The 27,456-nt window shown below is 41.7% G+C and overlaps 1 pseudogene; it reads right to left on the reverse strand.

The window, feature by feature from the left end:
* Window positions 1-2,531: 2,531 nt before the first annotated feature.
* LOC125527503 lies at window positions 2,532-3,819 on the reverse strand (annotated as a pseudogene).
* Between the last annotated feature and the right edge of the window lie 23,637 nt (window positions 3,820-27,456).

A 27,456-nucleotide genomic window follows, 5' to 3' on the forward strand; every position in this document is an offset into this window, starting at 1 on the left:
GTTGTTGTCCAAGCATAGTTGCTACTGCAAGAGCAAGCAGCAGACAACATCCGATCTATACAAAATCCATCATCGTCTCGTCTCATGCATGCATAACTAGGCAATGGTAACTTGTCTACATTCTACTCACTGCAGTTACGATAATTTGTCTACTACTCTACTTAAGCTTGAGGGTGAAGTGGACGATAAGTTGTATTATTGACCAAGTATATCTTGTTCATAAGCCTAAGATTTGCATACACCATAGAAGCCGTATATATCTTTGAGATGATCAGTCCATGGCTGATATTGCTGGAGCAGGAGGGCGAGGCAGTGGCAAAGGTACTCAGTGTGTTTAGATCTTGAACCAGTTTGGGCTTGCCCATCTGAGTGCCGGCGATCTTCTTTGCAAAAAAGTTAAATCCGAGCAAGGGTAACAATCTGCTCTCAGTGTATTTCAACCCTCATTTAAGCATATCACATTCCACTTTCCTTTTATTTATTTACTTTTAAGAGCTCTGCTTTAGGGTTCGGTGTCGTATTTGTATCATCTTTATATAACCTTTTTTGTTTAGAAAGAAAAGTTGCGTGTGCAATGTTGAAGCTTGTTACATATTATTATTGCAGACCTGCCCTATCACCTATTAAATCTGACACGTTTTATTGAGGGCATTTATATTATAGATGCTCAGAAAATGTCCGTGCTTAATGCTGCTCAAAACGTCGTATCATCATCCCTGAAATCGGCATCAGTGTCTGAAGTCCAGATTACACAGAGGCCCAATTTACATGCAACAGGGTTACACATCTACAGTACTATCAAAGAAACATCAGCTGTGATATTCCCAATTCATATGACATTTTGCCTTATATACCGTATAGGGTTGATTTTGATTGGAGTAACAATGGCAGAGAAAAACTTACTAATTCTTCTAAGATAATTTCACACTTCCTCATGACACTAAAGTGCATACTCTCAGCATCTCTTGTACCATGGTGGCCGAGAGCTGGAGGTCCTTGAGCCTAAAATCTGCATTCCAAAGCAAAAGCTTTCTTTTATTGGTGATAGTTAGTTAATGGCATAAAGCAATTCTCGTTGATTGTATGCATTAAGCGAGTCGACTAGCAGCAGTGTATATGACTAAATAGAAAGGCAATTTTTTTGCATGAAGAAAAACATTAAAGTGATGACAAATGTAATGCCTCACAGGTAAAACATAGACAGACCCTGTGTGAATAAGAATGAAGGTCTACATTTATTGGCAGGATTAGAATTTTCAATACATTAATATGTTGTCTTCTTAATTGAGCTTGTACTAAATGTTGTCAGTACGGGCTGGCATCAACTTTGGCGTACTGTGTCAAAGAGTTTCAAGACTTGGACTCCAATATGCTAAAGCTATGTAACTATTTGTGCTACTAAACATAGCGTTCCCAGTTCCACTACATCCTCTCCCCAATGTATATTTTCATCCATCTAAGAAAGAAGAAGAATCATTTTTCATCCATGTAATAAGAGTGAGTTAGTGGTAACAAAAAGTCAACAAGGCCCCCTACTGTACATGAGGATCATAATGTTATACTACCTCCATTTCTTTATGTAAGGTATATTATTTTCAGCACGGTGACCAAAGCACATGATTCCGTGTTTTCTATGGGAGATCTAAAATAGTAGGTTAAAAGCATACTGCAAATTTATTAGAAGCAAAATATCTAGAAGGATTACATGTATGCAATGGATAACAAGAGCATTAGTTCTTTAAAAGTGTTGCATTTAGTTCTTCCCAATCCGTTTATTTGTTCTAGCTCTATGGATAACAAGAGCATTAGTTCTTTAAAAGTGTTGCATTTGTGTGGGCTAGACACCACTCCATTGAAAAGAAAATGTGTCGACATGTCATATTACAACAGTTGTGATATCCATAAGAAATAGACACTCACCGTGTTGCCTTGAGAGCTCATATGTTTTTGTGAGGAGAGAAAGGCCAAAGTTTGTGTGCAATAGTCGGCGGAGTGGTTACATGCTGAGAGGAGAACCTATTGTAAATAATATCATGTTCTAGCTTCATTTGAGCGACAAGTAATTCCGGATGGATGTAGTATCACTTAATTACAAATGACATTTATGATCACCATTGATCTTACTGTATGATTGTTTTCATGACCTTGAAAGAAGAAATATTCTAAAAGTTGAGTGCAGCTGGACGGACCTCAATCCATTTGAGCCAGGAAAAGTAGATGCGGACTGTCCTAAATCATTTGAGATATGAATAGTAGATGGGAAAGGGCTGAAATATTTTATGCAGCAATGGTTACTAAATGGTAGGAATAATGTGCTTTTTTGTAGTAGTTCCTAAATGGTAACCTCCAAGTTCCTAATTTCATATGTAATAATTTTCCACGCAAGTTCATAATGCAATCAAGTTTCTGGTTGTAGTATCTTCGAACATTTGTTCTGAGGGAACAAAATCCTCCCAAGTGTGGTCTTCAATTATTGAACAATAACAATGGACATGCTTTGTGAGACTATTGGTCTTAAGCATAAAAAGGCATGCAAGTGATATCCATCAATTAAAGTAAAGTGCACGACAAATAGTTGTACTCTCTCTGTCCAGAAATACTTCTCGGAGAATGGATAATCCATTTCTCCGACAAGTACTTGCGGGTGGAGGGTGTATGTTTTTGTACCACTTTTCTACTTTGTGGATCAGATCTCATAGTACAAGTCGGCTAATTGCATTTTTATCAAAATTATTGCAAGTGGAGTGGATTTCAACTATTTTTCATTTTTTACTGTCTATCTTTTCTATACATGTCAAATTTCACATGCATCGTGTTTGCAATCAGTACAAATTTGAAAAAGCCCGTGGCAACGCACGGGAAGTGTACTAGTATATCTAGTACTAGAGTTATTTTCTTCTCAGTTAATACCGAAGATGACAAATGGCGTGATGGTGCAATATGGAGGGATGTAGACATTGCACATTGCAGGTAGCGTCTGTAGCACTAGGTTCCTTATTTCCTCGAACTGGGGCAGTTGTTGAGGCTGGACAGAGCCCTGGGCCTGTGGGTTTTGCTGAGATGGCCGGAAGGAGCCCTGGCCTGATGGATATTGTTGCTGAGGCTGTTGGAAGGAGACCTTGCTCGATGGTTGTTGTGGTTGTTGTTGTTGTTTTATGTTGTTGATGCAGAATAATAGCATGGACAACATTGTGGATGGCTTGGCACTGCGACTGCTCAGGGATCTGACATAGGTGCTGACAACACAATTCTTGCAACAGCTGGTAAGTACTTTGTTGCAAAACTTGTGAACTTCCATGCGCTATGTTGTGTTGCTGCAATACAACATCCATGCATGGAATCAGTTGTTGTTGCAAAATTTGTTGAAGGATTTGTTGTTGTTGTTGTTGTTGTTGTTATTGTTGCTGCGAAATTGGTTGTTGTGGTTGCGAATACTGTGGTTGCGGTTGTGGATAAGGTTGTTGTGGTCGAAATGGTTGCGGCTGCGAATATGGTAGTTGCGGCTGCGGAAATGGTTGCAGCTGCAGATATGGTTGTTGTGATGGAAATGGTTGCGGCTGTGGATCTGGGTGTTGTGGTGGAAATTGTTGTTGCTGCCCTAGAAATTTTTGTTGTTGTACCAATGGAACTTGCTCTTGTGGCTGTTGTTGAGATGGATTTTGTGGCTGCAATTGTGGCACTGGAACTCTAACTGCAGTTGTGGCGGTGGTCTCCACGATAGCAAGGAGGGAAAGGATGAGAAAGGTCTTCATGGTGGATTTGTATTGACCACAGCTTGCTTGGCTTAAATGATGTGCTCTACTTATGAGAATGATGGATGAGGAAGGATGATCGTCATGCTACGGGGCTATTTATAGCTGCCATGGAATGATCTCTTTCACAATTGGCATTTGCTTGTGTGGAAAGTGCTTGGATGCTTCTCAAAACCATAATTTGGTATGTTCTGTTTGGTGGCACTACTTACAAGTGTATTCTTGGACTGGTCATTAAAGTTCCTTGTTGTTGCACTATCATTCCACCACCAAAAAGGTGTGACAACACGCATGACTCATCTTATTTACTTTACAGATCAAACAGTAATCTAGGTTGCCTATTTTTCTAAAACTAAGTTTGTAATTTTCTGCAAATTGTTACGCATAAACTAGATAAGCATGGCTGTCAGGGTACTTAGTTTGTAATCTTGTGTGGTCTCTTAAGATAGATAAGACTAGTAATGTAACTTTGTTGTTGTGCGCGTAGTGTTCTAGAAGTGTTGTAGTGTTCTAGAAGTTATTAGCAAGCATATATTTTGTAATGTTCTACAAGTTGTTACGTGTAAACTAGATAAGCTTGACTTGCTCACAAACAAGATTGTAATCACTAGTCATCTACCCGTGCAACTACACGACCTAGCTATTATATGGGTACATATTTATTAATAAAATTACATTTATATGTAAAATTCAAGCGCTTAAATTACAGATATCATACATCTGAACATATGCTAATTTATTCAAATAATTATAGTACAATATAAACACATATATTATAAACTTCATTGTATGGAAGAGTGCCTCTACTTTCCCATTTATGTTGCGCAAAGTATCATCACTGGTCTGAATGAAGCCTTCATGTCATAGTAGCAAGAATTTGACACCACCTACTAAGGGACATAGCGAGTATGAATTATTTCGATATATAGTTATATTACTTTGTTGTTGTGCGCGTATGTATATGCACCACTACTACAATGCTACTCAAACCATATATAATATATATTTCTCTTTTAGTACATTAGTAAGTGCTCCTAACTTAACCAACAAACACAATGTTATACTTAATTGAGGCTTTATCTATCTAGCATCATATTAGATAGTAAACTTTAAAATTAATGGATGCACTTGTGAAACAATCCTTTTCAAGAATCTGCCTTTGCAGAATGATATTCCTTCAATTGATATTTACTAGTACAAATGCCCGTGCGTTGCAATGGGCAAATAAAAGTGCGCTTCATGTGCCATTTCTTATATCCAAGGCTGATAAACCAGAGTAATAATGTTAAACTCTAATTTTTGTTCGGAGCTTGAAGTGTGGACATGAAGAACCAACCTAACTTCCTACATCTGTTGGAAGAATAGTTGTGCATGGAATAGTATGTGAATCGGTTATATATTTTGCTTTTTGAAAAACAACACAAATATTTCTTTATTTTTTAAGAAATTCGACTATTTTTTAATTTCTTATTATAATTGGAATATGTTTTGAAGTCGAACATTATATAAAAAGCGATTTCTTGATAATGATTTTGTGAACAAGTTATAACTTGGTTTTTAATTGGAACCATTTTTTGGGAATTTTCATCATTTCTTAAAAAGTTTAAACATATTTAAAACATGAATATATTTTTTGAAACCAAGAACATTTAGAAACACTCACTATCTTAAAAAAACACGCCTTCGTGTTGGTAAATAAAAATGATTATTGGTGTCCGCATCATGGAATAGAGTTAAGATAGTCAGTGGTGTCCTTTGATGGCACTCCATTAGCTTAGCACTATCACCGGGTGAAAGAGTGGTGTATTTATTTTTAGTGCGACATACAAACATTGGAATGTTATATACTAATCGAGAGTTTAAAAACTAATCCAAAAGTTTTTTTTAGAATTTTCAAAACATTTGAATGCAAAACATTGTTACTATGTTGGATTTCTTAGAGATAGTTGTTTGCTTGGTTTGGAAGGGTTCATTTTTTTCATATCAAATAAATGGATTGGTCAGTTTCGCTTTAACCCTGAGAACCAATCTCTGATTGGATGGTTTGGAGGGCGGTGATACCCAATAGAGCAAGAATTAAAACCTAGCTTTGACGCTTTCATGTCTCACAAAGGCGAAATATTATTTCAGTGCACGGTGACGTTCGCGTCGAAGCGAGACACTGGTTGTGTGTTCATCAGTCTCAAGACATGTCGGCTCAGTCTCTCTAGGGTGTTAGTGTATGTACGTGTTTGTGAGTCTGTGTTTGTCTTTGTATCTCAAAAGAAGGCTCCCTTTAACCTTTGTATGCATCATTTAATGTGTCGTGCATTGCACCGGAAGGAGAACGTCTTCGCATGTTTTCAGTGACTCGTTCAAGTTGCCACTTTTCATTTTTGCCACCGTCGTCAATGATGATACAATTTTGGTGTACACAATTCATAAAAAGATTAATGAAACTACATTCATGTCCTTCGATGTTGCCTCAATAAACATCACACTATCACCGGATGTGAGAGGAGTGGTGCATTGAAGTGGGATTATTTATATACAGTTATTTATTAATATTCGAAAGCAAACATGTTTTTGCTATGTTGATTTCGTTTTTCGAAAATGTTGGTTGTTTGGTTTGTCAAATTATATTATGTTTGGACTTGGCCCAAACACAAGCTTCTCGTGTAGATTGTAGGCTCTTTCCTCGAAAAAACACGCACACATCGAATAGTCCAGAATGGCACACACACATCTCTTTCTGTTCCACATCACAATAACAAAGAAAAGTTTCCTAGCACATAATCTTAGTGTGCATGTATCCAACGGCTTGGAAAGGTGATTGAGACTACATTAAATCTCAATTGACTGACATTTAGCGAACCCCTTTAAAATTAGTAGCTAAACTCACTTAAAGGAAATATCTAGCTCAAAGTTTATGTGTGAGAGGGGAGTTTGTATCAACAATGGTGTCAGTATTTCCATGGTCCTAAAAAAACTGATCCAACTGCTGAGAACTTAAGTTGGAGCCTTATGTAACAATTTTTTAAGTTCACCAACTAAATTGTCTAATTTCACCAACTAATTTATTGTCAATATTCTGCGCAATGTATTTTGATTTATTTTCTCTGTTGTGTATGTAAATACATATTTCTCGATATATGTGGAGCAAGGTTTGTAGTTCATTTACCACCTAGGTACCTTTTTTCAAGATAGAATAATTGTGAATGTGTTAACACGGTAAAAACATATGCTAGATAACACGTTTTTATTTTATTTTTGCAAATAGTTGACCCATATTACTCAAATTCGGTAAAACTTGAGAGTCATACGCGCCTCCCATACTGAAATGCGACACAAATTTGGATGTTTAACTTGGAACACTCAAAAGTTCCTTGACTATTCATTCAAGTACAAACTAATAATGTTGTCAATATCACGACAGGAATAATATTTGAATATGCTTAATCGAGATACAATGGATGTCGTGTTCTCGGTAGTCATATATAAATATTTTTCCCATTTTTGTCTTACTGACTATGTTTAAGTAGTCTAGTTTGACATCACCGTTGGCTTTCGTTAGACAATCAACAGGATCTATCTGTCACATGCCAACCACTACGGACGACAGCTGATTTTTCAAACAATATCATCACAGTCTGTCCTCGTTGACATTGCCTGCATGTTTCACGCACACTATCATTTGCTGCTTAATAATTAGGATACGGATCCCGTTTAGGCCTTGTTCGGTTGCGTGTGAATCCGAGTGGATTGAAGGGGTTTGAGGGGGACTTAAACCTCTTATAAGTCAAAATACGAACCAATCCTTGCCAATCCCCTCCAATCCTCTTGGGGAGAGGATTAAACGAACAAACCCTTAATTAGACACTCTAAGCAATGAAGTCCAGCTGTGATGTGGCGATCCGAAGGATCTGTAGTGTATGTGAGAGAATCATGCGAATGATTTGCTAGATTTCTGAGGATGCTTCCCCGTAAAACTAAACACCGCACTCTTGATTTCCAGCTGTGAAGCTGCCTTGTTCTTTCTGCAAGGACGGTTGATATATTTTATTTAAGAAATTAATGAAAATGGGCAATGACTGGTTGAAAAAAAAGCGTAAGCATGGTTGCTTCAGGCCAAATTCATCCAGCGTTCGTTCTTTATTCCTTCTCCCTCTTCCCACTTTTGGGGTTAATTCTTTCGTTCGGTTTCCATCTTCTGTTTATTGACTTGCTACGACAAGTCCGCCGATGTATAAAAGTCGATAAGATAGAGTGCAAAGAAGATGTGGGACTATTATATCTACAGGGACACATTTTGCAGAACAAAATAGAGCAAGCTGAGTTGGCGTCGTCCTTTCCGGGACGGAGGGCCTTGGTCGTGGGTTTGAAGCTCAGGTGAAGTATTTTTTGCATCGTTTTTTTCTTTTTGACCAAGCCCAGTTCAGTCATCACGCGGTTGACAGGAACGATCAACACGGCCCAGTGAGCGAGCCGGAGGGACTAAAAAAAGCGACTTATATTAAGGGACTGTCTATTTTACATCTGACTGAAATTCAATTGGCTTTCACTCATATTTTCAGCCATCCAGAGTATGACAGTTGTCATATGTCCTCTGCTTCTTTCCTGTCCTCCGATTGTCACTGTCCTTGTCGACCTGCTCTTCCCTCAATATACACGGTATACAATGTAATTACATTGAAAGATCAGTGTAAAATTGCACTGAGATTGCACTAGAAATTCCCTGAACTTATAGTGTAATTACAGCATAAATACAGTTAAATTACAGTGTAACTACCCCTGAATTACACTGTAATGGCTATGTGGTGTACCTGAAATTACACTAAAATTCCCAGTGATTTACGGAGTGATTACCCCTGAAAAAATACTCCTACATTGTAACTACCACAGAAATTACACTTTAATTACAGTAAAAATTAGAACTGTGATTGCCCTGAAAATAATGGTGTAATTGACCCTGAAATTACAGTGTAAACGTTGGAATTGAACTGTAGTTACGCTCAAAAATGCACTGTGATTACAATGTAATTACCCCTGAGTTTACACTGTAATAGGACTGTAATTACACTGTAAATCCTATGAATGTTCACTAGGTTTCAGAAATGAAATGAAACTAAATCTAAGATCATGCATGGAAACAATCAGAGGAACAACAGGAAAAAGAAGGAAGAAATAGCAGAAACAAGACCACGGAAAGCCTACAAATGGGGACCATGAGAAGCCTGCAAAAGGAAGAACAGCATATACTAGAGAAAGAAAGCAAAGGAAAAACAGAGAAGAGAAAGTTAAAGAGATGAAGCATTCAAAGAGGAAATGAAGTACTCTACAAGATGAGAGTAAAGTCAATAAGAAACGATTGAGTCTTAATTTGAGAGAAAGCATTGGTGCTACTTATTTTGCTGCTACCAAATTTCCAGTGCTTTTATTTTGTTGTTAGCTGCAAATGAAAGAAGTACATAAAGATAAATGACGCCAAGATGAAAAAATAACAGTACATAAAGAACAGCATAAAGCAGTGCTACTTATTTACAGTCTACATCTCTGTTAGTGCACTACAAAACCACTATAAAAAACCACTAGCCAGCTAAAGAAGATTTCAATGCTTATAAGGCACATCCACTATGAGTTCTAAATCCATCTAAGAGGATTTCCACTGAGAAATGGGGAAGAATCGTATATCAAGCTACACACTCAAGGATGCAAAAACTAGGATACAAAAAAGAGAAAGGGCATGGGCTATAAATAGGAAAAACATTGCAAGGCCACTAAGATTATTTTTAAACATACACTGATAATTACACTGTAAATACAGTGAAAGTCTAATATGAATTACACTGTAAATCAACTAGCAATTACACTGTAAATCCACTCGCAAATCCACAGTAAATCCAAGACAATTACACTGTAAATTCACCCGCAGTTACACTGTAAATCCACTCGCAAATACACTGTAAATCCAAGCACTGTAAATCCACTCACAAAAAACACTATAATCCACTATAAATCAACTCACAAATACACTGTAAATCTAAGGTAGAAATACACTGTAAATCCAAAAAAGGAATTACACTGCAACCCACTGAGAATTACAGTGTAAAACAACCGGGGATTACGCTGTAAAATCTACTATCTATCCACTTGAAAATTACACTGTAAATACAGTTAGTTAGACTGAAAATCCACTATGAACCCACTGGGAATTACAGTGTAAAACAACCGGGGATTACGCTGTAAAATCTACTATCTAACCACTAGAAAATTACACTGTAAAATACGCTTAGTTACACTGAATATCCACTATGGACTAGGGGATTATAAGTTTATAACACCAGAGATCAGGGGGACAAATACACCCAGTAAGTTTGAATTCTCTCAATACAGTATACTGCTACAACTAAACAAGCCAGCCTATGATTAACAACCAGCCAAACTTGAACAACAAACCAATTATAGAATTAACAACTGCACATAGCAGATCCAACGAGGCGCATCCCAGCTAACCCAGCTAACGCGCATAGCAGAGCAATTAAAATGCCCATCTCATAAACGGGGCAGCCTCACACATCTACATAAAAAATAGCTGCGGGGATGGATCACAGCAACAGATCTGACTGACAAACCCATATGCACTACCTAAACAGATCACAGGAACAAAACAAAAACGAGGGTGAAATACAGAATCCGACGAACAGAATCGGCGGCAAAATGGGGAACTGGTGGGTGCGGGACCGAGAGATGCCGCAGCCCCTGCCGGCAGACACAGAAGGGGGGGCGAAGGAAGCGGGGCTGCACAAGGCAGGGCGCGGACGAGTCACCACCAAAACAATGGGATCGAGCGGCGAGGCGGAGCTCCAAATCGCCATGGCCATCTCTCGCTCGACTCTGTTCCGAGGTTGCATGTACGAAATGACAAAGGGGAAACGAGGAGGAGCGACGCGGGTGTTGCAAGTGGAAATTAGACGGTCAACTAACGGGCCCGATAAGAGAAAACCAGACAAAAAAACAAAGAAACACACGGATCTCAGCGCACAGATCGTACGGCACAGGAAACGAATGAAGGCGAATTGGTTTTCATCCGCATGTAAATTATCAAAACCGTATATTAATTGACGTACGCGACCAATGAACAGTTTTTTATTACTATCTCGCCTATATGTTTTAAAATTCAAAGTGGAAGTGTAAACTTACGGGAAGAAGTGTATTGTGACGGTGAACCCGACAAAGTCAATTCGTGCTTTATTATTAAGGAGAGATTAAGATGATTATATTCATATTTTTTTAGTTTTGTAGCCACGTGTCCTTTTTTTGCAAGGAGTAGGCACGTACTTTTTCTGGGAACCTGGGCGTGGGCATTTTGGACTCTTTTTTTATGTGCATGTCTAATCTTTCATGGACGTGGGAGCTTAGGACTTTTTCTGAATGTGCAAGTTTAATGAGTTTCATCTATGTGGTGAGAATTGATTTTTCTTTACGTGAGTTTTTTTTGTACGTGTGGATTTCATCCCTACGTACATGTTGTTTTCTTCTATAATAAGGCATAGTCTTCTAGCATATCTTAACCATTAAATTTAATATCGAACGGCTATATTAATCTTAATGACGTGAATTAACGTAGACGCTCGAAAGGTGCCTCTAATTAGTATCTCTAATTAGTATTTCTTTCCCTAATAATAAAGCACGGATTGACTTTGTGGGGTTCACCGTCACAATACATTTCTTTTCATGAAAATTTATGCTTTCAATTTAAATATAAAACATATACGGGAGGTGGTACTAATTGGTTAGTCCCTAATTTTTGTCCGTCTTCGTCCGTCCGTCCGTCCATCCTATTTGGTCACGTACGGCTGGATCACCATATGTATGGGCCGTGCGTAACCAAAATTCCTTGCATGGGCCGCACATAGCTTATTTTGTGCATCCCCGCATGGGCCAAGGTGGGCCTTGTGGGATATTTTGGCAAAAAAATGAATTTACTTGCGTCAAGAATTGAACTAAGCCATATCATACACACCTACCAACTAAGCCATATCATGCATGTGTAATTGTACGTTTACTTTTCTATTCAATAGTACACCTCACCCCATTACAGCCGAAAGGCACAAACATATATCTCTACTCCTAATGAAGTAGTTTGGTAGTCTCGCTTTCAGGTGTTTTTGTCCATCTCCATGGTTTTTTTTGTACCTCCTCCCACCTTCGCTGGTTTTTTTCGTAGATTTTTTCGTCCCCTCCCTCCACTTCATCGTTTATTTTCGTGTCACCCTCTCCCACAATGAAATAAATCTGAACAGATCAGAACTTTTCATACTGGAGTAAGTTATTTAGTAATGTAGAATCAATCACGAACAATCTCTAAAGATCAAATCCAATTAATTAACCTTACCTTAAATCACTCAATCACATTAATTAGAAAACAAATATTTGATTTTCAGAAAAATCGCTCAATCACATTAACCTTACCTTAACTCACGGATGGTAATCAATCTCCGAACAAAGGAAACAATACATCGAGGGAGTAGTAAATAAACTCCCTTTCTTATGACATGCATATGATCTTCCCTTCCCTCTCCGTTGTCAAACGTTCTTGATTCTTGAGGCCGATGCTTGGCCTGCATCATTGGGTCGCGACGGTGCCGGAGAACGAGGACGGCAAGGCCGGGTGCCGCGGCAACGCGTTTGCCGCGGCCGGTGAAGGGGGCGAAGAAGGGCGGCTTCCCTGGCCCTGGCCGTGGCCCTGGGAGTTGGTGCGGTGGAAACGACACTTGAAGGACCCGGCGTGGGTGGCCGACGCGTAGACGCACTTGGAAGCGGGCCCGTGGCCCGCGCCGGACGGCGCTGACACCGACTTGGGCCACTTCCTTTGCATATTCTAGGAGATGTGACTGACCGATTTATGTGAAATTAATTCCCTCAGGTGTGGTGGCAAATATAATACACATAATTCATATTGTTATGCACTAACGTGTGTGTGCGAGGATTTGATGGTAAAAAAGGTCACCAATATCACTTGATATGTATGAAAATATTAATATTGAACTCTTAAAGTTAATGTGGTCCGGTTGCAACGCACCGGCGTTCTTCTAGTACACACACACACACATATATATATATACTACATACGTGTGTGTGTGACCTGTTAAGATGTACTAGATGACCCGTTGCGCCGATGGCAAAGGCGAGTGCAAGCAAGGTATTGGAAGAGTGTGCATTAAAATATGTAAACACAAAATAAAACATATGAAAATAAGTACGTTGATAATAGATAGATGGTTGCTGATGTTACATGTTTTACATAAACTAGATGTGCTTAGATTGGATAGGTAATCATGCAGAGGCCTTTTACGTGCACTTCAAGGCGAAAGCATATATTTCTTTCATCATGGCTGTTTGGAAAGCATACCACACAACAGTCTAAGGTATGATAGTTAAACGCATAGGATGGTCTTAGGTGATTACATAAGATCCAAAAGGATGATAAACATAGAAGTCTTGGTAGGCATCAATACTAATGCTAAGTTATATAACAAGGGGCTCTTGGAACTTGCTTATATTGAGTAGACGGTCAGACGCAGTCCCTTCGAAGTGCATTTGAAGGCGAAAGCATATGATTAGCCTTTGTTCATTTGTGCCCGACCCGAAGAAGTCGCTCCAGCGTCTAGTGATGGTGGCCCTTTTGTCAACACCCTTGATAAAGCGGGCAGTGACAGCAGTAGTTCCATCTCCAGTAGTGATTGGCAGTTCACCATTGTCAGCATCCATGTGTGGGAAAACGGAACCCGTAGAAAAGGGAACCACAAAGTACCGAAAATAACAGTAAATGTTAGTTAGTATATCATTTTATACCATGTCATTGTATGAAACAGAACAGAGCAATTGCAAAGGGTTACCATTCTTTTGCCGTCTATTGCAAATGTTTCTGTCATGTGGCACACATAGTAGCGATCAGGCGTGGTGGTGCTGTGGATGATCTTTCGCAGTCTAAGAACATTATGATTGTAGAGCTTAACTGTGTTGCCCCACACAATGTGGCGACTAAACTCATCTAAGTAGTGGATGCCAGGCTCACCTATGTTAAATTATACAAAGTTATACCATGTAGCAGTTGTTGTGAGAGTTGTTGGAATGAGAAGAGTAATGTAGCTCTTACCACGGAGAATGTAATTCCCAGGCTTTAGATGGATTTTCTTGCCTTTGAACTTTGGGGTTGAGCTTGCTTTGCGTGGGCCATGAATGATACTCGAATGGCTTGTTGTGCTTCAGACACAGTTGTTCATCTGTGATGAATAGTTAAGAAGATCATGGTAAGATAAAATAACGTCTATGATTTGAAACCTAAGTCAGTAGTCATCATAAGTATGTTTTTGAGCATTACCATGGGAAATTTGGCTACCGCTGATATCACTGATCGTGTCATCCTCCTCTTGTTTAACTACTGTCATCTGGAAAGAAGTAGTAGAGTAATTAAGCTAAATTATCTGCCTTTGGGATGTTTAACAGTGATGCATGTGTCTTAATATAGTGAGACTGATTATTATTGGATATAACTTGACAGCCATTAGTATGAAATTGCAAGTGTATCAGGACTGGACATAAGATGGTTTTCTATGTACTATTTTTTGAAATGAATGATTCATGCTTGCCACATATGTATTCCTATATGTAGATGCAAATGAGATAATATAAAGTATGCAAGAGATTATCTTCTCTATTCCTAATGGACCAGTTGGTAGTCTCCGCCGGTCAATTTTCGTCCTATTAGAGACGGGTTTTTTTCGTTCTCGATCCCACCTCCCACCTCGACAAAAAAGCCACCTTAGAAGCCAACCAAAACCAGAGAACCAAAACCCACTTTAGAAGGGAGCGATGCCCCTCGCACGCTAGAGAATCGAACGATAAAAAACCTATGAAGAAAAACCAAGGAAAAAAACCCCTCGAGCTCCGATGGGGACGAGCGAGGCTCCCCTCGATCTCAAACATCCCTAGGGTTAGCCCAGCCGTCACGCTCCTTGTTCCGCGCTGCCGCCCAAGGCCCGCTACGCCCCGACCGCTCCATCCACCTCTCGTCCTACCAAGCACCCACGGCCGCCGCCGGCCCGCTGATGGAGGACTGTCCATCCGCCTGGGTCCAGGAGTCCTTCGTCGGCTTCTTCGAGTCCAAGGCGCACACGTCGTGGCCGTCCAGCCCTGTGGTGCCCGTCGACGACCCCACCTATTCGCCAACGCCGGGATGAACCAGTTGAAGCCATGGCCGTCTCCAACCACCCCCGTCTCTGATCCTACCCGAGTACAGGGGAGCCACCGCTGCCGCCGGGGACAAGGTCACTGTGGAAACTGCCGCTACGTCAGTTCCTTCGATCTCTCCCCTTCTAGCCACTCCTCACGTCCATTCCCTACATCAAGGAGGAATGCATGTATTTACATCTGACACTAACGCTATGAGGAAGGCGGCCTGAATCCTCCATCCTAACTCAACATGATCGTCTTTTCTCTGATCTATTTGTGTGTTCAACAGTCTCTTCTCTGATCCCGACTCATGCTAGATACAATGGGATTGCAACATGATTTGGCAATGCCTATCTCTTGATGCCATTTAATGACAACTGGATTTCTCACATGTTATGAGTTTATAATCCATACAAATTTTTATTTCATCATTGTCAATATAGTTGGATGATGTGATGGTGATATCTTCAATTTTGACAGAGGAGCGACAGAGGGGATCCGTTAGCCAGCGGAGGTGATTTCATCTAGCTGCTCAGTTCCATCATGCAGCTGCTGCGCCAAGTACCTCAGTACTCTTCATGCCTATGGTCACCTCACCACTGCCGGAGCTCGTCCTCACATGCCCGTCGACCATCTGCATCTCCTTCCACCTGTCGCCCAAAAGTGAAATTGCCCTGCTGCCCCGTTCTTGTCCTCTCATGAACGATTGCATATGCAAATGCATGTGATGTGCACATATTTGTATGCGTGTGTATGTAGACATGATTGAAAATTTAGTTTACATGATGTGTGTCTTCAAAGAATTTGGCAGTTTTGGCACCAGGTTTGTTTGGTCGAACACATCATCCCAAACATAAGTAGAACATGGACAATTATGAGATAGATCTTATTGATACATGTTCTGATACATGGACCATCAAACCATAGAACTGGATAGTTTTCTTCACTAATTATACCAATTAACTAGCAACTTACCTTTGAGTTGTTTCCGAACTACTGTAATTGTTAGATACAGCCGAGTTTGAATATTTATTAGTAGTATGTACAGGTTTATCATTGCTGATATTGTTAGGTATGTCCACTGTTTAATGAAGCTTTACAGTTCGTATGTAATCAGCTATTTGTGGTTATACTGATGCTAATCTTGTTCCCCTGTTTATCTCGACATCAAACATTCTAAGCTACCTTTTTGACAGTAAATTGGTGAACTAAGAAATGAAGACTTGCTCCAAAAGTAGTAGTGACATTTACTTTGCAGATGATTCCGGTAACTTCTCAAACAAGTCCACAATATCATTCGCCGAGTAGATGGCTGGAGAACGCAGAGACCGCCAAGCCGCCAACGACAACCTCATACAAATGCAACAGAGCAAGGTGATGAATTCTCCCATGTTTCCTAATCTGAATCTTCGCTCGAATCGCTTGATTGTTTGTTCCAGTTTGCTATTATAGTACAATGGTTCCTAATCTGAATCTTCGCTTGAATCGCAATACTGTGTCCAACCCGAGAATTTAATTACTTAGATACACGTTTTGGCACTTGATTTTGCTTAACATTGTATACCTTCTTTGAAGGTTATACATCGGGTTGATGCATACACATAAGATGTGCATTTCTGGCTTTATCCCAAGTTAAACCCCAAGTACGTTAGGCTCGTTAGAAATTAAGGACGCATATCAGAAGAGCAATTCATTATTCTTGTAGAAAGAAGAGAATATAGTTGACTGACGTTTTGTATTGTTATCCTTTGTTTGTGTTACATGCAAACCATTTTTGTTTTGGCAGATCACATGTTGTTAGTTTCCATCCGCTTACACTCTACGAAGACACCACATTGTCAGAATGTATTCTGATGTTACAGAAATAACTTGAGATCTGTTCAAATTTTAATATTACCAGTGTTCTCATCTTATAGTGCTATTGATTTATAATTTTGCATATTCTGTTGGGAAAGTCAATTTGGCTCCCCGGCCCCCAAAAAAATTGAAATGAGAAAAAAATCAAGACAAATTATTTCTGTGTACTTAGTCACATCCAAATCCTACATGCAAATTTTGAGTCAAAAATATTAGACATTTTGGCTTGTGAAAAAGAAACAAATCTAACACCAAAAGTTACCCCAAATTTTGATTTTTTTGCTGACAAAACATCGCAGCTCTGTTTCACATGAAAATTGTCATGCATACTTGCGAAACTAATACAATCATCTACCAAAAAATCAGGATTTTTCGAAAACATTTAATATTTTTTCGCGGTACTGTTCACTCGGGAGCATATGCTCCCAGGAGCCAAAACACCAGCCCAGTTGCTTCCTAGGTAATTTTAGATCTATGAAAGTTTTACATTGTTGATGTTCTCATTGGAAAAGTATTCTGTTTTGGTGAATATCCTCGGTGGTTAGAGCCAAATGTTATCTTATAGTGCCTTGTTGTAGACATAAATGGTTGATTTGGAGAATACCCTCATCGATGATGGTGAACAGCAATTGAAAGAGCATGGCTCTGCGAATCTGGTGATTATAATGAACCATATACAAACGCTGAAGAAAAGACTGATGCGATAAGAACATTTATTTAATACAACTGATTTTCTTTAATCTAACTCTTTTAAATAGTATTGAATATGATTTCCAAAAATGTGTATTTGGTTTAGATGACGAGGGAGACTACCCGATCGATGGAATTGATCCTTCTATTAGTCTGTTGGGAATAATTATCCGTATGTAATAGTTGAGAAAGAGAAGGTTGTGAGTGATCAATGACAACATGGGAAATGATCTTACAATAGTCTATGTGTCTGTTTACTTAAATGAACTATTTTCATCATTGCAAAAATGTTTTGAGGATCTTGAGTATTCCTACCTTGTTGATCATGCATATGAATGGGGCAAAAGGGTATGTATTCTTTCTCACTATTTCCAGCGTCTACGGCGAGTGAGTGAGTGAGTGAGTGAGTGAGGTAGGAATGGGGAGAGTGACAAAGTATGAATCAGTAGAAATACTGAGACAAAGTATGACATAGCCCTAATTTTCACACCTCTCCCATTATTTTTGCAGCTCTGTAATCTTCTCAAATCAATATTCGAATTGCCAAAAACTGACCTTCAGAAGTCAGTATACCAGCATGGTGCAGGTGCATAATTTGTCTTATAAACTGACTTTGGCACACCATGCTTCAGACTCTTTATTCCCCATTGCAATCAAACCTGACAACTGAACAATTCTAAAACTACTCATGGTGAAACCATATCACTGGATATCGTAACTGCAGCAGACATATCGGACAAGAGTATGAACGTCAATGATGATTTAGACAATGGGTATGTTCTCATTAAGTAGGAGGATATAGTCGATGGGATTGGATGCATACATGCTGTCGCTGAAAGAAACTAAGGGATGCAAAATTTAGTTCACCTTTGGTTCGTGAACTCTTGGATTATTTGTGTACTTGGCTTTTCTTATGTCGTCCTTCATGAATATGGGCCTAAGTGTTCAACTATCCAACAAATCTTGGATTCTGACTAAAAATCATGCTTATTTTACGGTGACAATTGATGCTTTAGATGATTACATATCTCTACTCCTAATGTCTGAGTTGGTGAATAGTATCCACGGTTTATTTTCGGTGGGTTTTTTTCAACCGGTTATTTTTCGTCCCCCCGTCCCACCCACGCACGCCTCCCTAAAAAAACCACCCTGTGGAAAGACTCCTATCGATCCCCTCGATCCCCAGATGCCGCCGTCGTACGCACCTTGATCCCCTCGAACGCCAGCGCATAGCCGCCCTCTTCCGTCTCCCCCACCCATAGCCGCTCTCTTCCCCGCCGGCACTGCCCTCAGCCAATCGACCAGGTAGAAGCGCACCCGCGTCGATTCGGTGGCGCCGCTGCGGGAGGGACGCCTAGGGTTTCTATTACGGCGGGCGTACGGGCGGTGGCGGGTGCATCAGTTTGATTGTGAGTGGTGGGGTGGAGCCGAGCGGCCAGGATCGGGGTGCGTTTGCTGCGCCGTGGGTTTGGGAATCTCGACGGAATCCCTGCGTTCGCTGGGTTCCGGCGTGATCAGAGTCGCGCGCCGTCTTGCATCTGTATTGTTTTCTATGGGCATCTCGGCATCTAGATTGTACTGTCTGATTGATGTGCTTACTGTTGACCGGCAGGGATCAGGGTCAGGGGAGGCATGGCGGAGGCGTTCGACATGTACCATCGGTCTGAAATAGGCAAGGCCCTGACGGAAACGCTGACCAAGATGGTGGGTAGAGGTGCGCTCAGACCCGAGCATGCCATCGCTATCCTCCTGCAGTTCCACAAGGTTCCCTCCACCGCCTCCCCTGCTCCTCCTCTTGCCTCCTCCCCACGCACATGATCACCGCCAACCCTCCAGATCAGTCGGACGAGTAAGCGGCAATCAACCGGCCCTCCACGCTAATTGTGCCCAGCTCCAACCCAAACGCACCCATCCTCCTCTCGCCATCGTCGCACGCCGGTTCATGCTTGTCGTAACCACCCGCAGCTGAACCGGCAGGCATAAAACCTAACGGAGCCACATAGGCCATTACACGAACATGTGGAATCCGCTTTCCTGAGACACCTTCGCGGGCTTGCTGTTCCTTTACAGATCGCGGGCGCTTGGCGGAGGCAGCGCGTGTATGCATCCTCCGCGTCTAGCTTGGAGGGGGCGACATGGTTAGGCGCCACTATTTGCTCTGTTTCTATAGCCGCTACTTGTTGTAGCTCCTGCAAGATTGCTGTACCTGCTTCTGGTAAGTTCTTGCTATAGCTGATGCTTGTACATTTTTTATGTCAACAAAAAGTTTGTAATGCAAGTGGCAGGTGACAACTTACACAATTGGGAGTTTTGTTATATCTAGTTAAACACTTGGTGTAAATCTGGTATAGATACTTATAGACTGTTTTTGATGTGTTCTCCTCATGAACCAGTGTCTTAGATTATTTTTTAATTTATCATATATGTAAATAATATTATCACTGAAATTTTATAAGGCTGTGTAGGTTTAAAGATTGATTCGACGTCTTTACATGTGAGTGTGATAGACTACAATATCTTTATAAGTATTATTTGCTGGAGTTAGATTTTACATGATGTGTGCTACGGTTCAGACCTTGCTATTTAGATATTGTGCCTTTCATGATTTATTGAGAAATGTGGTAAGTGAAGTTTGATTAATCACTTGTGTATATGGTTTGGGTAATTACTAAAATCAAAGAGTGTGCTTAGCCTGAATGTGTAACAGGGCGTGAACAATATATTTAATCGGAGTGAAGGACTGTTCAGTACAAAAAGGATGCCTCGCAAAAAAAGTATAAAATGGAATGATATTTGAATTATATTACTAATCCATCCTTTTTCCATCTTGCGACATTTGACTTTGTGAGCAGTGGCTATGTGGTGGTACTCCTATCTATGATGAGTATCGCTACTAGGGAGGCTTCTTGAGGTGAGGTACAATTATATTGTCTTTGATTTAACTAAAATCATATTATCGCTTGATATGTACACCAACTCGATGTCACATCTTATCTTGGGGATTGGAAGTAAACAATCGTGTCCTATGGAGTCTACTGTCTAGGAAGTTCAGAGATGGGACGTTCACGGTCTGTTAACTACAGAGATAATCCAAAAAAAGTAAGTCCATGCTAGCATGATGAAAAGGTCCAATTTTTTTTAGCAGTTATGGGGAAATTGTTACAAAGTAATATATCCATTTCGTCGATTTGCAGGATTCACTTTCCTCTTCAGTTGATAAAGTTTCTCTTTTTGGAAGAAATATGTAAGTACCTAAATCTTTGGAATCTATGTTTGTAGAGAACAGACAGCTTAATGCCCTGGTGAGTTCTTCTCCAGAAGATTCAAATAGAGAATTAGTGATCGGAGAATTAAGCGCCTGTCTGCAATGTTTTTATACAGATGTTTTATATAGCATGACAGTTAGATCCGTGCCACACATGGGAGTTGCCGTGGCAGGCTCAAGGCAGCATGGTGCCGAGGCGGGAATGAGGAAAGAGGCAGTGCGTCTGTGCGTCGTGGTGCACAACGCCGTGCAGGGTGAGCGGCGGAGGCCTCAGGTCCTTCACTAGGTCGGGTTCGAGTTAGTGTCGACCTCTTCTAGATAGATACACACATATGCTTCAATCTGTTCTTTGTTTTATTTTTTGTAATGCCTAATGCCTTCAGATCCTGTTTGAATCACAGTAAAACTGTACTGGAAATAGAAGTATCAGATCGGATCACCAGGACATGAAAATGTTCACTGTTATGTTAAATGTACCCCACTGTACTATTTTGTAAGCTTGAATGCTTACAACATAGGAGTAGATAATTGTCGTAACGTTTAAATGCTTTTGAATATTGCATGTGTGCTTCCCTAGGGCTAACCGATCAAGTAAATGAGATTAGAAAGGAAGGGGATTATGGGGAGCGGGTGACAGCAGGGGATATTGTAACAGAATAAAGCCTGGAGGTGAAGGCAAGGTCTGACCCAAATTGAGGGAAGGCGGCCAGGCGGCCACTTCGGGATACTGTGCCAATTCCAGTTTTGAAGTACCACAGATTTGTTTCATAGGTTTCAACGGATCAACGGAGCAGTAGACCTGAGGCGACTAACGGATAAGCCAATGTTAATAGCTGGTCTAATTCCGCGATAAACAAGCTGTGTTTCCAAACAGATTTGTTCATCTGTAATGGAGATCACATTGGTGGGGATATAGGCTGATACGTCTCTAGCTTGTGTTTCAATCACAGGTAACACAGTTAAGCTACCTGTTGTAATCAGTTAGATATTCAATTATGTTTGGAAACAAGTAGATCCCATCTGCATTTGATCTCCTCAGATTATTAAACATTTAGGATTGCAACACAAGTAGCTACATATGAACTTAAATTATAAGATATGTATTCAAATTTTAAATTCTATTAAGACATGCATTGCACGTGCATACAAACTGGGGGACTCGCTCTGCAAACAAGTTGCTCCTCCATCACTGTCGGAAACAAGTCATGAGGCACTCTCCTGCGAACAACCCACATGACACGAGGTCCATGTTGTTGATGTTGCAAAGCTATCGGGGCCGCCGCCCCAACGTCCACAGCGAGGAAAACAGGTGACATAGGACAAGGCGCACTCCAGACTTGCATAGATACTGTGTGCAGGTGCAACCTCCAGTCATATGTGTGAGCTGAATTTACTTCCTTTTCTTTGTGTTCAAATATAGTGTAAAAATAATGTTTATTTTTCTATTCGACCCACCAGATTTTTCTGGAATCAAGTGCCAGACATGTCTTTTGCTGATTGCACCAACGGAGATGTGGGAGTGGTGGACATGCGGCACGGGAAGGTGAAAGAAGGGAGCTTCAGGAAGGAGAGGGAGATGACAAAACTGAGAGAAAGGAGGGAGACACCAAGGAAGGTGGCATGGCAAGAAAGCGAAGTTGTGCCCAAGGTTAGACCGTGATTGTGTACAACTGTTACCTTTCCATCAATGCTGAAGTTCATTGTCATTTTTAAAGTCCAACACTTGATGCTCTACACAATTGTTGTTTGGGAAGATGGTAAACTTAATGAGGTTGGGGTTATTGTGAAGCTCGGTGTTTGGTGGAGTTGTCTCGCGGTAAAGAGGACAAGGCATGCAAACATGAGTAACCGATGAATTTGAAAAATCACTTCCATTTTTTCTAGGAACATTGAATATAATTTATTTGGTAAAGAAAACGGTAGAGAAGACCGTGTTTTTGGACCTTAGGGTGAAGCGGAAATTATAACATTGTGATATCAAATTATTGTTCATTGATTGTTTGATCAAGTTGTCGACACATGTTTGCTGTATGATAATTTGCCATGTGAAGTATGTGTTTGAATCAAGTATCGCCCACTTATTCTTTGATTTTATCAGTTTTGCTAAATCTCATGTGTGATTTTTGTTGTTGTTGTGTCACTAACTTTCTGCTTTGCACGAGGCCGAAGACGAGGATGACATGAGGAGAGCCGGCTACAGCGAGGTCGAGCCGTGTACGAGCGGGGGCAAATCAGAGACTTAACCAGTGAGGGTGCATGGGGGTGCAGGTGGGGAGGGGGACATCAGAGTTGTTCATCGAGGATGGTCGGGGCGGGAACTGACATGGCGGCGGGGGAGGGGTGTCGAGGGGAGGGAGGTGAGAGCCGCCGGTTGCGGTTGCGTGGATGGTGTCACGCAATTAGGCTTGGGTAGGGCACAATGGAATATGAGCAACCATCATGGGAAAGGAGGGAGAAGAAGAATATGTGGTAGCGTGTTCCTATCCATTGGATATTGATTTATGGCCATAAATAGAAATGAATGATGGGGAGAGTATTGTTAAGTACCTGATGTATGGGTGTCCCCTTAGTTATTTTTCAATCATTTGCCCGTAGCAACGCACGGGCATTCTACTAGTTCAGCATAATGGTTCAGGTGTCAGGCGATCTTGAGACTCAACAAGATATGTGTAGTCTTTAGCCTTCCATTGTTGCCTCTTTGGTAAAAAGCAGTCTACCAACTTTAAATCTCGTTGTTATCTCTATGGTCAAGAGTAGTTTATTATGACTTGTTCTCTATGTTAACTGCCCTTCTACTGCTATTTTCAGAAGATGAATGAGTTCGTGGGTGGATGCTAAGGAAGTAGATACGTGGACTTGGGTTGGGTATAATTTGAGGCGACTCGGCATTGTTTTCAATATTGTTGTCTAGGTTGATGGTTTGGTGCTTTTGTGCTACCTTGATGTACAAAACTGAGAAATTCTAATTTTGATAGTTTGGCTGATACATAATCTTTTCCTTTCCTTTTGGATGTTTGCGAATTCCGACTTACCCAATGGGAAAACAAATGCTCAATTCAGTGATGTTACCTCCAATTCTCAAATTTGGTATTAAACTAACACAATGTATTTTTATCTTCAACTTCTCATAGGTATTTACATTCGGGCATCTTACATGTTGTAAAAGTCTTGTTTCATTGATGAATCTTACATGCTGTAAAAGTTTTGTTTCATTGATGCATTGGAAACAGGCAAGGCTTATATATTTTGAGAAATAAAATCTTATGGTTATATTGTAAATTGGTGTTACCATGCAAATGGTGGATCCCTGCATGCAATAACAGTTTATATAGTAATACTGGTTAAATTAACTCATAATCAATTGTTAGAATGTGCTTCTATAAATAACGAAAAAGATAACGCACGAACGTCTGGTACTGGCTCCTCCTCCCGAACGCTTTATCTACCACTGGTCGCGTAGCACGTTCTCCCTCGGTTTCTTTTTACTCCGCGTATATAGTTTGGTTAAAGTCAAACTACACAAAGTTTGACCAAATTTATATAAAAAAATATGAACATCTACAATACCAAAACTATATAGTATGGAAATACATTTCATTACGCATCTGGTAATGTTGATTTCATATTGTGAATGTTGATATTTTTTATTATAAAGTTAGTTAAAATTTACAAATCTTGACTTTGACCAAACTTTATATGCAGACTAAAAATAAATGGAGGGAGTATCTTGGGGCCCCTGCCACGTCACGTTTCTCGTACATTCAGTACACGTGTCGCCCCGAACGAGTGGAGACTGCATCGGCACCTTATCCTTTCCCTGCAGGCTCAAGTCTGCTTCTTCCCAACTTTTCATTTCTAATCAAAGGAGAGTGAGGCGAGCTGGCCGGGCTACTCTTCATCGGGGACGTCGTTGTCTACTTGCGCGCGCCAATGGCCATCTCTCGCCGGGATTCACCCTTTGCCCATGCACAACCGCCTTCCAGAAGCCATCTGAGCGGCGGCCCCGCAACGCTCGCGCGGAGGTCCCAACTTAGGAGGTGGACGAGCCTGTGCAGCTCGCGGCTGAGCTGCTCTTCGCCGGGGTCGCCGTCGTCTCCATGCGCCACACGGGAAGGAAGCTGGTCGCCGAGTTCCCGGGGATTCGCCGCGCACCCAGGTACTCCGCCGCCTCCCCAGTAGCTGTCTGAGCGGCAGCCCGCGACGCGCAAAAGTGTGCCCCGATTTTCAGACCCCCCAGTACTGATGTGGTCTCCCTTATCCATGTTGCAGCGACTGTGCTGTCACATCGGGGACTGATACCGACATGCAGACTGGCGATGTGACTGAGACCGGCGCCGAGACTGGCGCCGAGACTGGCGGAGCTGGTCTAGAACCGAAAGCAAAGAGGCCACAGCGCCCAAACCAGCTCATGACTACTAGACTGGTGGTCACGGAGATGGACGACGGTATTTTTGAGACAATAGCGCCCGAGGAAGCGCGATCGTGCTACGACAATCAAATAGGTTGCATCGTATGGACAACTGCCACCATCAACGATGGGAAACTACAGATAGATAATATGAGGCCCTCCCTCCTAAAGAAGCTGCACCAGATATTCTTATTCGCGGGCCGCAATGAAAAGGATAATAAAGATCCAGATAAGGACCCGGCAATGAAGAAGATAAACAAACACGCCATGACCAAATTTAGCGACGCGTTGGCCGCCTGGAAAACAAGGTTGAAACATCAGATCATCGACAAAAAGGAACCCTACTCCGAGATTGTAAAGGATAATCCGACAATCACGGGAGAGCACTTTGAAATATTCAAGGCGGCTTGCGAGGCCGAAGCTGCCAAAAAAAAGTCAAAGTACATGAAGGGGCTTCAACAAAGGAACATGGGGCGCCACCACCTCGGAAGCCGTGGTTACGGCAGGAAGAGGTCCATATGGGCCAAGGAGGACGCAGAACACGAAAGTCTGGCATCCCAGACCCCTTGGCGGACTTCACCGTCCCGCAGGAGCATGACGTTCTCAGGGCACAACACCATTGGGACTCAGTCAAGAAGGTTTTCAAGACGGACCCGATCACGACGGAGTTCATGAGACTGCTGGTAATTTTAGTTTCTGATCAATTCGAATGCACATTTAGTCATATTTGTAAACGATCCTTGTTCCTTTTGTAGAGAGAGCAGCACAAGATTGCGGCCAAAAGCGACTCGCCGTCCAAGTGGGACACTCCATTCAACTGGCATTGAACATGTCGAAAGGACTCCCGGTGGAGACTCGGCCATTGTATGGATGCGTGCACGGTGTCGGAGACGGCGCCACGTGGAAGAAGTACTACCGTGAGACCACGGAGGAGAGAAAGGAAAGACGGGGATTAACTTAAGAAAACATCCAAAATAAGGTTGAGATTGCGGTTGAGAAGAAATCATCTGAGACAGTCGCGACAGCGGTAGTTGCCTCAAAACAGGTGGTTGCAGATATTTCTACTGTCTTGGTTCTGACCGTTTTCAGTTGGAGCACGCAAAATCCAGAAAAAATGCAGCGGACTTTCCCATTACTAACTTCTTCGTGAGCAGCTTGACTAGTGTTGCACCAGCACCTGCACCTGCTCCTGCACCGGCTCCCGCACCTGCTCCGGCACCGGCTCCGACACCGGACGTGCTCAACTATGCTTCGTCTTTGGCTGAGCTCGACGCCCTCACGGTATCTGTCACACTGGCCCTCTTCAATAAATGTATAATCTCCCGTTTTTGTTGCCTTTCGGATGTCTCACATCGCAGAAATGTCTTTGCAGGCCGATGTAACCCTGTGCACCATATTGTACAACATCGGCAACCATAAGGTGGACGTGGGAAGGTGATGATAATGAAGCCGAAGGAACCATTGTTCCACGGCCGACCGATCCCCCCGGACGTCTTCAATGTTTTCCTGGCCAGTGTCAAACCGGGCCACGAGAATTTGGCTCCTCTAGTACTAGGGGGAATGACGACGAGACCCCGCAGCGGCTTGGTGATTGCAATGGGTGGGTCCTGTTGTGGCCAAAGAGTCTGCTTTGTCCGGAGGCGACCGGGAGCACATACACGAGAACACAGTTAGGTATGAACATCAACACCCCACCTACCCAATTAGCGCCGGCTGTCGTGCTGGGTGATAGCGGACAGGGCGAGGAAGAGGCTCCATTTGTCGCTGGTGACATCGCCATAGATGAGGACGACGATGACACTCAACAGTATCTCAATACTGGCGCCTACTCAGGGTTTGAGCATCATGAGTCGGTGCCTGAATTGCCGCCTCTGGAGGCTGAACGTATTATAGACGACCTTCCGGTAGCAAAGAAGCCTAGGAAGACACCGAGGAAAGGCAACAAAGCTGCTTCTATGATCCAGCCGCCTCAGCAGCCTCGGGTTCAAGACCGTATAGATATCCTCGGTGCGGCAATATGGCATATCCCCGGTGAACCAATCCTACCTGATTCGGCGATCTAAGGAGACTTCATGATGATGTGTTGCGGATAGAGAAAGGCCTCATCGCCTCGAAAAATCCAGGATACCCACTCTACGTGGTTAACGTGCCGCGGCAATTGTCGTACATCGACACATTCCCCTTGAACAAGTTCTTCCTTCGATTCGATCACATCTTCGACATGTTTCACTTAAAGAAGCTGGATTTTACATTTGTCCGCCTTTATGCCT

Source organism: Triticum urartu, unplaced genomic scaffold (assembly GCF_003073215.2).
Source record: "Triticum urartu cultivar G1812 unplaced genomic scaffold, Tu2.1 TuUngrouped_contig_414, whole genome shotgun sequence".
Lineage (NCBI taxonomy): Eukaryota > Viridiplantae > Streptophyta > Magnoliopsida > Poales > Poaceae > Triticum > Triticum urartu.